Below are 11,765 nucleotides of genomic sequence, written 5' to 3'. Positions count from 1 at the left end.
CGGGTATGTGGCTGTCCAAAAAACAGATTTTCAGGGGGGATGAACAGCAGCAGTATTAGCAGTTTCTGGGGATTTTTCGGGAGTAATTAGTGTTAATCAGTATAAGAATCATGAAGGGCTCTTTCTTATCTTTCCAACAAGTACTTATGCGCTTGATTCGGAATTATATTTTAAAAGTTATCGCTGTTTGAATCCGAGTATGTCGCTGCCCAAAACAGGAAAACAGATTGCAGGGTTTATTTTGTGGACCGTCTAGGGGTAATTAGATGTTAGAATTTAATCATAAATTGTATACAAACCTTGTGGGGAATTTTATGTAGTTGTCTCTGGAGTTTTTGTTAGACACCACTGCTGTCTTAATTTTAAAGTTATGGAATTGTTAAGTAGCGCCGCTGCAGTTTGGTTGGTGTGGGGAGAATTGTTACCCGCGACGGGGTTTGAGATTGCGCGTAGGTGCGGCGTTGTTTTGAGGCTTTTTATGTGAATTTGGTGCACTAAGTTGGGTGTCAAAAACAGGTGGTGGACTTCCGGATCGTTCTTAGGGATTTGCCCAAATTTCCGGTGAAGGCAAGTAAAACTGTGATGGTTATTCCGTCTGTCAGATGAGGAGTTTTATACTTGATTATGTTGTGCTATTGTGTTCATATTCATATTTTTTTTGAGTACCATCATTTGAAATGTACATGTTTCATGGATTTCATATGTTGAGTTTGAGGTTTGATTATGTTACTCAAGTGGTTATTATGTGGAATGGGTGGAAGTATATGTCTAGCACATTTTTATTTGGGAAGAACTCATGATGTTGTCATGCATAATGCACTCATCATCCATTGCATTGAAGTTTTCGTCGCGATCTTATGGTCCGACCGTACCGGTACATTGAGCATCATATGTTGCCCGAGAAGGGGTATGATGCAGCTTCATATCCTTTGAGATATGGAGGCAGAAGTCATTATTGCATCTGTAGCCATGTGCATTCATGGGAGAGGTGTGGAATCTATTATGTGGATGTGGATAATTTGGACTTGTGCATGGTGATTCTTCTTGGCGTTAAGAATTTAGTTATTTGTTTACTTGCTGCAATTTACTGTTCAAAAGAAAGAAAGGAGTTCTGAACCATGTGGTTGTGTAAGCACAGTTGATTTACAATGTCCTATTTGTTGTTGTTATGTTTACTTGCTGAGATATATTATCTCACATCTTGCATTGTTTGATGCAGGCACCTAATCTCACATCTCACATCTTGTTATTGGGAATAGAGGGATGTAGCAGCACGACCACTACACCTTTAATAAAGGAATCACCATTTAATAATGCTGTTAATCAGAATTGGTCAAGTCTAGTGAATTGCCTTGTTCTTGGTTGAGCGTTTATCTTGGGGTGGGCTGAGTTCCTCATCCCATCTGTTTTGCTTCAGTTGGGGCATAAATGAGTTTACCACTTTGCATTTAGCTTCTACTATGTGAATTATATGTCTTTATATCCTGTATGAACTTCATGTTTTCCCCTCCTTATTATGTTAGTTTCAAAGGAGGTGCTGCCAGATTTTGCTATATGTCCTGTCGTTATTACGCCTCTTGTGTTGAGTAAGTTAGGTGGGTGGGGTTTTTGGTAATATCCATTGTGTGTGACTAGTGGGGTGTTACATATTTATAGGTCCTAGTGCCCAGGCAACAAGAGACACGAATAAAGCATCGATCACGACAAGATGGCATGCACAGACAATGCGATGAGAGACTTGTTCCTCCTGGTCCTCTTCTGCATCGTGCATGGTGAGAAGGAAGAGTCAAAGGGCATCGATGCGAAAGCGTCCAGGCCTGGTGGGTCCTTCGACATCACCAAGTTGGGCGCCTCCGGCAATGGCAAGACAGACAACACGAAGGCTGTGCAGGAGGCATGTGCATCGGCGTGCGGCGGCACTGGGAAGCAGACAATCCTCATACCCAAGGGCGACTTCCTTGTCGGACAACTCAACTTCACATGCCCTTGCAAGGGCGACGTGACCATCCAGGTGGATGGCAATCTGCTGGCGACCATGGACCTAAGCCAGTACAAGGAACATGGTAATTGGATCGAGATTCTACGCGTGGATAACCTGGTCATCACCGGCAAGGGAAACCTTGACGGGCAGGGCCCAGCCGTGTGGAGCAAGAACTCCTGCACCAAGAAGTACGACTGCAAGATCCTTCCCAACTCGCTGGTGATGTACTTCGTGAACAACGGGGAGGTGTCCGGGGTCACGCTGCTCAACTCCAAGTTCTTCCACATGAACATGTACCAGTGCAAGAACATGCTGATCAAGGACGTGACCGTGACGGCGCCCGGGGACAGCCCCAACACGGATGGCATCCACATGGGCGACTCATCCGGGATCACCATCACCAACACCGTCATTGGCGTCGGCGACGACTGCATCTCCATCGGCCCTGGGACCTCCAAGGTGAACATCACTGGCGTGACAAGGACGAGAAGGACGTCACGGACATCAACGTCAAGGATTGCACTCTTAAGAAGACGATGTTCGGCGTCCGCATCAAGGCGTACGAGGACGCCGCCTCCGTGCTCACCGTCTCCAAGATCCACTACGAGAATATCAAGATGGAGGACTCAGCCAACCCCATCTTCATCGACATGAAGTACTGCCCCAACAAGTTGTGTACCGCCAACGGCGCCTCCAAGGTCACCGTCAAGGACGTCACCTTCAAGAACATCACCGGCACCTCCTCCACTCCGGAGGCCGTTAGCCTGCTCTACACAGCCAAGGTCCCATGCACCGGCGTCACCATGGATGACGTCAACGTCGAGTATAGCGGCACCAACAACAAGACCATGGCTATATGCACGAATGCCAAGGGCAGCACCAAGGGTTGCCTCAAGGAGCTTGCATGCTTCTTGACCCTCCGTCGACTGACCCATCTCTCTAGTTATAATTTTTCTCTCGTCCTTGCATTGCCCATTTGTTGCTATCCATTGGTAACGGACAACAGTAAAACGACAGACAACCAACAGCAATATTATGTTCGACGGTGTAACACCCTGAATTTGAGGGTATAAAATTTCTTCTCTAAATGCCAACCAAATTCAGGTGTTACCTCTTGTCTCTCTCTCTCTTTTCCTTTTGATTAAAAGTAAGTGAATTAGGCGAGGGTTTAATTATTTATTTTGTCAAAGCTTATGTGAGTCATGAAATGTTGCATCATGCTGAGCCTAAATTATTCTTTTGTTTGATGCACATGTTTGAATTGGTTCGAATTTGAAATTTGGTTTGAGTTTGATTTGAAAACCATAAAGAAATTAAAATAGAAAAGACATTAGAAATTTCAAAAAAAGAAAAGGAAAGCAGCTCGAACCTCCTCCCTCCTTGGCCTTTCGGCCCATCCAGCCCAATTAACCTCCCGCATCCGCTGACAAGCGGGCCCCACCTATCGGCGCCACGCCCCGCTCGCCCTCTCCCTCTCTTCTTAGTGGGACCGCCCCATCAGCACCGTGCCCTGCTCGCCCGCGCGTTCCCTCGCTGACTCGCGGCCCCTATTGTCAGACCCATCCCCTCCCCTACAACTGTCGCGCCCGCGCCCATGGCGTGCGCCCATGCGGTCAAAGCGTGCCCACATCCCCACGACCTGCCCATGTCACCCGAGTGCTAGGTGAAGACCCCGAACACTCCCTCAGCTCGCCCCTGCCTCACATTCGCTCTTTCCCTGCCCTCGCACTCACCCAGCCGCAACGCCGCCCCCCGCTGTTGCTTCACCTTTCTGTTGTCGCCGCTGGACTTCTGCCAGCGCTTTGGCCATGGTGAGCTTTGCCTGAGCTTGGCGCACCGGGAACCCACGAAGGTTTCCCCTTTCCTCAAATCCTCTACCCGATTTGCGCTCCACCTCTCCCCTGCGCAGGTCGGAGCTCGCCGCCGTCGTGATTCTTCAACGTCCGGTCAACTAGAGCCCCATCGCGCCGTGCCAAGCTGCCCGAAGCACCGTATCTGGGTAAGTGACATTCCTGTGTCCTTCTTTTGCGCCAATTCTGCTATACGTGGGGGATTTCAGCCATTGAAGTTGCCCCTAGCCGGGCCACAGCATCTTCATGGCGTTCGACCACTGCAACCCCTCCCTGAGCCCGAACTTAGGCCTAGAGCACCCCACCCTCTCCCTGGAGCCTATGCCAACCGCAGAGCGCCGGTTTAACCCTCACCGCGACGGGTATTGCTCGCCAGAGTAAGCTTGGGTTCGCCCGAGGGTCCCCCTCCACTGTCTGCCCGCCTTAGTCCTGTTCTCGGCACCCAGACCTTGCCATAGTGCTTGCCGAGTCCTCCCCAACCTCTCTGGCTACCCAGACCAACCCCCAGTGTCCTAGAAGCCCCGGTCTGCCTCGCCTCCGGCGACTGCGCCGCCGTGTCCGCGGAGAGCGCCACCCCTAGCTGACTAGAGGAGACTAAACCCCTCGTGCCGAATCCGAACAGCCCGGTCTTGATCTGACGGCCCGAAGTCGTGGATAACGGTTCGCGTGGTTTGTGGAACCAGAGCCATCGATCTACAATCCAGTGGCCAACGCGCCCCGTGTCCTCTTCATACTGCTGACCCATGGGCCCCGTGTGTCAGTGCCTCAACCCACCCGAGCCCACCTGTCAAGAGCCTGCGCCCTCGCTCGCTATTCTAATTTGGACCTTTGGTCGGAGATCAGACGGCTAGCGCAACCCCGTACCCCTTCGCGTGGCAATTTTGCTAAATAGACCCTCGCTTTTTAGAAATCAACCCGTTGTCCCTGGTTTTCACGCGCAGGCCTCTGTAATCTTACGGATTGAACCCTAGACTTCTATTTATTCACAAATTTAGGCCTAATTTTGTATTTTAAACTTCAAAACTTGTTTATTTCATATCTTTTGCATATGAACTTCAAATGGAGTGATTCAAATTGCAAAATGTTCATAGGATTATTCTCTATCCAAATAAATTATGATCATTCACTGTCTGTACGTGTTAATTTTATGCCTAGACTATAGGTTAGTATATGTAATAGTTTGTTTACTAAATAAGAAAATAAAAAGGAAACCCTAATGGTAATTAGATGTTTAACCTTATGAGATTAATAATATGTAATGTATGAATTTATCCCTGGTATAATTTTCTGTCTCACTAAAATTAGTGGAATTAAAATTATGCAATCCATGGAGATAGATAATATTTAGGGAATCACAAACCACTAGTGTGCTAGTTCACTCTAGCACCTAAGTTGACCTTTTGTGTTTACATTGCTCTGTCAAACTTGTGTTCACTTGGTTGTATATGTTTGGTGTATTGTTCATTTGTCTTTATCCAATTGCATTGAATGCATGATCGCTTTGTTTAGACAATGAGCAGCTCATGGTTCCTTAGTGTGTTGTTGAAGATCTTCCTGAGCAACAACCTGGTGAAGGCAAGAGTCCTCTGACCTACTATGTCCTACTTACTTTATAGTTCACCGTCCCGCATTACATTATTTAAACCTAAGGATTAACTAGTCTGTATTTACATTATCCTTGTTTACCTTTTTGGGTTTCTAAGCTTTATGCTATTGCTTTAACTTAATCAATGAACATGATGTGAATCTTTATGATACAATGATGTTATCTCGATGATGATCTTGTGATACTTTAGGGGACTCAGGCTATTTCCTGTGTACCTCTCCGAAAGGACCTGTTCATTGAGTGACCACCCGGGATAACAGTACAACCATGAGTGTGGAATGGGACACCCTTAGCTGATTAATTAGAGGAACTTGAGGTGTAGTTGGCTTCGCCGTAGGGCCGTCTATGGGGTCCAGGCACAACACTTTCTCTGCCGAGGCTGGTTGCCGAGGTTCTTTCGATTTGGTTTTGTTAGTCACCCTTCTTATGGGGAGAATTACTATGTTTATCAAACTAGAGAAACCTAACGGGCGGCTATGACCTCTTGGGAATCTTTGTAAAGGCTACGTAGTGTATCCCTAGCCATTCACCTCGGTAGTGATGATCGAGTTTGTACAACATAGGCTGGAAAGGGATCACGACTCGTGGGTAAAGTGTGCAACCTCTGTAGAGTGTTAGAAACTGGTATATCAGCCATGCTCACGGTTAAGAGCAGCCTTGGGATCCTCTTTGATTAGAAGAACTTTTGATACTTTTATGATTATGGTTAATGATGATAAATATAACTCTGATCAATGATATTTCCTCTTGGAGGGAGTACTTTTGGGTAATAACTGGGTTTATTGCTAAAACATGGCTTTACTACTAGGTAATAAATATCTGACCAACTAAAAGCAATTGCTTAACCTTAACTCCACATACAGCTAGTCCACATTAGCCAAACGGGACATTTGCTGAGTACGTTGATGTGTACGCACCCTTGCTTTAAAAACCACCCCACCCAAGGTTATCGCCAATATATTCAGTGCTCAGGAGGAGATGCAGGCAACATGGAGGACTTTGAGGAGTTCCAGGACTACGATGAGTTCTAGTTATGTTAGTGGTGAACCCCCAGTCAGCTGCCTGTGAAGGCTTTATCAGATACACTCGCTTTTCCGCACTTTGATAATAGTAATGACAATGTTATGTTAATGACTCCGTGGATGTCTTGGACATCTTGATGTAATAAAGTACTATTTCCACTATTTACATTGAGCAATGTGTGATGATGTCCAATTATGTAATCGTTTTTAAGTGAGTTTCTGATCCTGGCACGTACATGGTTCGCATTCTGTTTACCTTCCAAAACCGGGTGACAGACGACCTCCTAGGTGGCCGTCGGATAGAACGTTATATCCGACGGCCTAAGGCAGCCGTCGGACATAAGATCCTATGTTCGACGGCTGTTAGACGGACGATTAGACATAAGGTTATTTTCGATGGCTATTAGATAAGCCGTCGGACATAACCTTATGTCCGACGGTCGCCTAGGAGGCCGTCGGACATAAGGGATTTAAACCCCGTCAGCGCCCGCCCACGTTGTTTCAGTTCCATTCTTCAAGGAACACACAAGCTGAGGACGCCGCCACCCACCAGCCGCCGCCGCCGAGCACCTCCCCAGCCTACGGCGGCGCCCGCCCGCCCTGCCCCTGACGCTGCCCGAGCCCATGGCCACCTTCGTCACCGTCCTCGATGCCGCCGGAGCCGCTCCGACGCAGCCCGCGCCTGCCTCAGCCTCTGCCCCCGCCCCCGACGCCGTCGGCGCCTGCCTCGACCCCACCGGCGCTCGCTTCACTGGCTCTACGTCGAGCTAAGTGAGTAATTTTATAACTTTTAGTATTATTTTGTATATGCATATAGATTGTTTGCTATTAATTATGTTTAGTTTGTTATGTCTGACAACCTAAGTTTATTATGTAATTAAATTAGCTTGTTTTAGTTTATTTAGTGGTGCCTATATAATTTAAACTTTTAATTTCCGAGTGTAATTATTATGCCCTCGAAAATAAGATCATTTTATATGATTTAGGGTCCCATGAAATGATTTTTCAATGTAATATTGTATTAGTGTGGTTTATTAGTAATCATAACTAATTAAGTTAACGTCTCGTATCTAGTATGGAGGAGGATCGTCGATGGATGTCTGAAGGTTGGAAGAAAAGAGGTGTTTTATCAAGTGAGTGGGTTGCCAAGACTAACGCGTTTCTTGACCATGCTTTTGCTCGATTGGAGACTGGAATCGATGTTAGGTGCCCTTGTAGCAAGTGTCGGAACATTTATTTCCTTGACAGGGACTATGTCGATAGATCTTTGTAAGAACGGTAATATGCCAGGCTATGAGGTGTGGGTGCACCACGGTGAGGACCCACCTCCTCGTATTGTATCGTAAGTTCAGTCACATGAAGAGAGGTCTACGATAGGATGGAAGAGATGCTTGACGATGTACGCCATGAGCTTCTACCCGTGGATTCGGAGAACCCCGGTCAACCCTCCGATTATGAGGATCCTCCTACGCCTGAGGTTCAGAAGTTTTTCAAGCTCCTTAAAGCTGCCGAAGAGTCGTTGCACGAGCACACGAAAGTGACCATCCTTGTGTTCGTGACTCGACTTATGACTATTAAGTCTAAGTTTGCATTCTCAAACAACTGCTACAAGGAGCTTCTGAACTTGATCAGTGATGTACTTCCGGAGAATCACAAGATGCCAAAGGACATGTATGAGTCCAAGAAGTTGCTATCTGATCTCGGTATGGACTACGAAAAAATCGATGTCTATGACAACAACTATATGCTTTTCTGGAAGGAGACCATGAGTGAGAAGAAGTGTAAAGTATGTGGTGAGCGTAGATTCGTAGAGGTTGAAAATGACAATGGTTTGACCGTGAAAACCGAGATAGCACGTAAGCAGGTTCGTTACATGCCTCTTATAACTCGGTTGAAACGTTTGTTCATCTCCAAGAATACAACCAGACACATGAGGTGGCACAAAGAAGGGGTACGCTAGAATCCAGATGTCATGGCACACCCAACTGATATAGATGCATCGAAGGTACTAGATGCCTTTGATTCCAGCTTTGCTATTGAAGTGCCAAATGTCCGCTTCAGTTTGGCAATAGACGGTTTCTCACCTTTCAATCTAACTGCACCATACTACTCATGTTGGCTCGTATTTGCTGTTCCATACGACCTTCCACCAACTCTTTGCATGAAATATGAATTTATTTTCTTATGTCTTGTAATACCTAGTCCGGATCATCCTAGAACAAAGATTGATGTGATGATGAGACCCCTGATTGAAGAATTGAAAATTTTGTGGGAAGGAGTCGAGGCGTACGATTGTTACAAGAAATAGAAGTTCAACCTGAGAGCTGCGTTTTTGTGGTCTATTCACGATTTTATGGCTTATGGTATCTTTGCTGGATGGAGTTGTCATGGGATTCTGACATTTCCGATATGCGCTGAAGACACTTTATGCTTCTGACTAAAGTTTGGTGGAAAGATATGTTACTTCGATTGCCATAGATGTTTTTTTGCTAGAGGATCACCCATTTAGGCTCGATAGAAACGCTTTTAAACAAGTTGTTGCATCTCATATCGTATTTTACTGATTCTTGTTTTGGGTACATGTCAATGCATCTATTTGCTTGATGGAAAAACATTTCATGTAGGTGTCTGTGCCTTGGATGGCCACCCAATCATAGGGTTATCGGGCCTTGTGCAGGTGGTGGGATTCCCCTGAGTTTCATGCCATTTTCGAAAGGAACATGGGAAACCATGGTACTGAGTCGTTCCACAACTACGACGGTGAGGACATGTACACTTGGCTAAGCGAATGGTATGTCATAGTATGTTGTAACTTCGAATTACATAGAAATGTGTCATTCTAACTTGTATGTACAGGAAGACAAATCTGCCTGTATGCCTACGAATCTGGAGGTGTATATGTAAGGGCATAAGGGTTCTGATCCACAGAATCCTGATGTTTTATGCACTCAGACAACCACCGACCGTCTAGTGAGTTTTTGGTACTCTATTATGTGTTTGTGCATCAACTTGGTAATGCACTTATATTTGGTATGTTTGCCTCCAGGCTTTGTATGGGCAGGAGATGGTTCAGCGCCATGGGCAGGACTACGATTGGAGGAACCAACCAATCGACCCTTAGGTAGTATATGCTAGTGCAGGAGGATAAGCCCATGGACGATGAGAGTATTTTATTTGGATTTCAAAATTGTTCTCATATGCTTGTGATTGAACCGAGTCCATGGTTTACTCTACTAAGTGCATGGTTCACTCTTGTAGGTTGGGTATTTTTGATTCCACGATTGATTCTAGGGAGCTGAGACACCGTGGACGACAGTCCACATCCTCATCTTCGCAGTTGTCCCGTTCTCGATCATCCGCCCAAGAGATAGAGATTGCAGTGTTGCGTCAGCATGCAGAGTATCATAAATCAGTTTTGAGGGAAACAAATGGAGTATTAGAGGCAACAAGCTGAGTACTAGAAGAAGAAGGACGAGTATTATTCAAACCTCCAGGCCCATAATCAAGCTCTACTCTCGGTAAGTTGAAGTAACATTTTGTTCATAACAACTAAAAACACATGATGTGTACCTTATTTTCTCAACAATGGCTTGCATCTAATTTGTAGCAACTAGCACAACAAGCGGGCGTCTCGATGCCGACATATGGGATGCCGCCTCTGGACTTTGCACTGTCGATGCCAATGTTGTTGCCTCCACCCTGCCTTAATTCCATATGGTATGTACACATATACGTGTGTGACATGTTCATAGTTGTCTTATGTGTTAAAATGATAAACTTAGTGGTTAATATTTCATGTGGGTGTGTTATAGGGATTTCAGACACCTTCCGCTTCAGTTGCTGCACCTAGAGATGCGTCTGGTCAAGACGACACATCGAATTCTGAGGTGAACAACCTTTTCAACACCTAGAGTCCAGCCGGAGGAAGTGGCTATAACTTGAACCAACCAGGTGACGGATATGAGTGATAGTTCATCAAATGTGTTTGATTTGGAACTATGTCAATGTTCATGTCAAGGACTATGTGTCGAACTATGTCAGTGTTTAATTTGGAACTATATGTTGATGTAAAAGACTTGTTGCAACTATTTGGAACTATATGTTTGTGAATGTGAGGTGATGTTTGTGAATGTGAATACTTATGTGAATTGATGTTTGTGAATGTATGTGAATATGTGGTGTAACACCCCTGGTGTTACTGTTACTAAAATTTGAGCATAACATCATCAGCATTAGCATTTCATGTGTTTGATACACCTAGAATGCATTCACTAGGCTGAAGTTTCAAACAAGTTGTATTGATATGGCATTTTGCAAATAAAACCCTGGAGTAGGGTACTTAACCCTAAATGGGGTTTAGAAGGGTAAAACAAAATCCAAAAAGAGAAAACCCTAAAGCTTAAGTGAAATAGTCATAAAATGTTACTAAGAAGGGACCTAAATTATATTCACACCCCTGAAATACCAAAAACCCTAAAAAGGACCCTAGAAAACCCTAAACCTAAACCCTAGGGGGCTAAGTGCAAAATCAGTGCATGTTTGGACTAAAGTACAAAAACTATGAAAGTAAGGTATCTTAAGTCATATGGTTCATAATCATGAAGATTTGCAAGCTAAACCCTGAATTTTGCACCTATTTGCAAAAAGAACCTATTTGAGTTCTAAACCTAGTCTGAAATTCAATGACATTGGCTCAACTTTGGAGCTCTATATCTTCCAAATTATTGAGAATTTGCCCTAGGTCACCACATCAATTTTGTAGATCTATCAAAGGTGAACAACTTTGTTTAAGGGATTAAACATTGTTGTTATGAAGAATTTGGAGATAATTAAACCCAAAGTCAGGCTGTCAGGCTGTTTGATGTCTGAATTTCAGACTAACAGTACAACTACAAGAACTTTGGGCACGAATTCTGGCATGATCGAGCAAGAATTTGCCTAGGGTTGCTATACCAAGATTATAGTTGGATCCTAGAGCTATAACTTTGCTAAAGAGTGTCGATCATGTTATTACATAAAATTAAGAGAAAATTCGCCCTAAACTTTGGCTGTCAGGTGCACTAAATGAGGAATGGCCATGGTACAATACTGAAGAAGATCGACTGCCAGCTGTTCATCGTCGATGACCTCTCCGCCGCGATTCGTGCCACCGCTGTCTCGATTCGTGATCGGGGAGGAATGGATAACACCGGGGATGGGTAAAAAGATCTGGGCGGGATGGATTGCGATTGCTAGCTGGTCCGGCCATCCTGTACACTTGCCGCACGGCCGTCCGAGTTTATCCTCACCGGAGCTCGCCGTTTCAC

The 11,765-nt window shown here is 45.2% G+C and overlaps 1 pseudogene; it reads left to right on the top strand.

The window, feature by feature from the left end:
- Window positions 1-1,682: 1,682 nt before the first annotated feature.
- LOC103629740 (exopolygalacturonase-like) lies at window positions 1,683-3,162 on the top strand (annotated as a pseudogene).
- Window positions 3,163-11,765: the final 8,603 nt, after the last annotated feature.

Source organism: Zea mays, chromosome 6 (assembly GCF_902167145.1).
Source record: "Zea mays cultivar B73 chromosome 6, Zm-B73-REFERENCE-NAM-5.0, whole genome shotgun sequence".
NCBI classification, from domain to species: domain Eukaryota; kingdom Viridiplantae; phylum Streptophyta; class Magnoliopsida; order Poales; family Poaceae; genus Zea; species Zea mays.
Note: the sequence above shows the minus strand (reverse complement) of the source record. Positions and strands in the feature narration are given on the sequence as shown.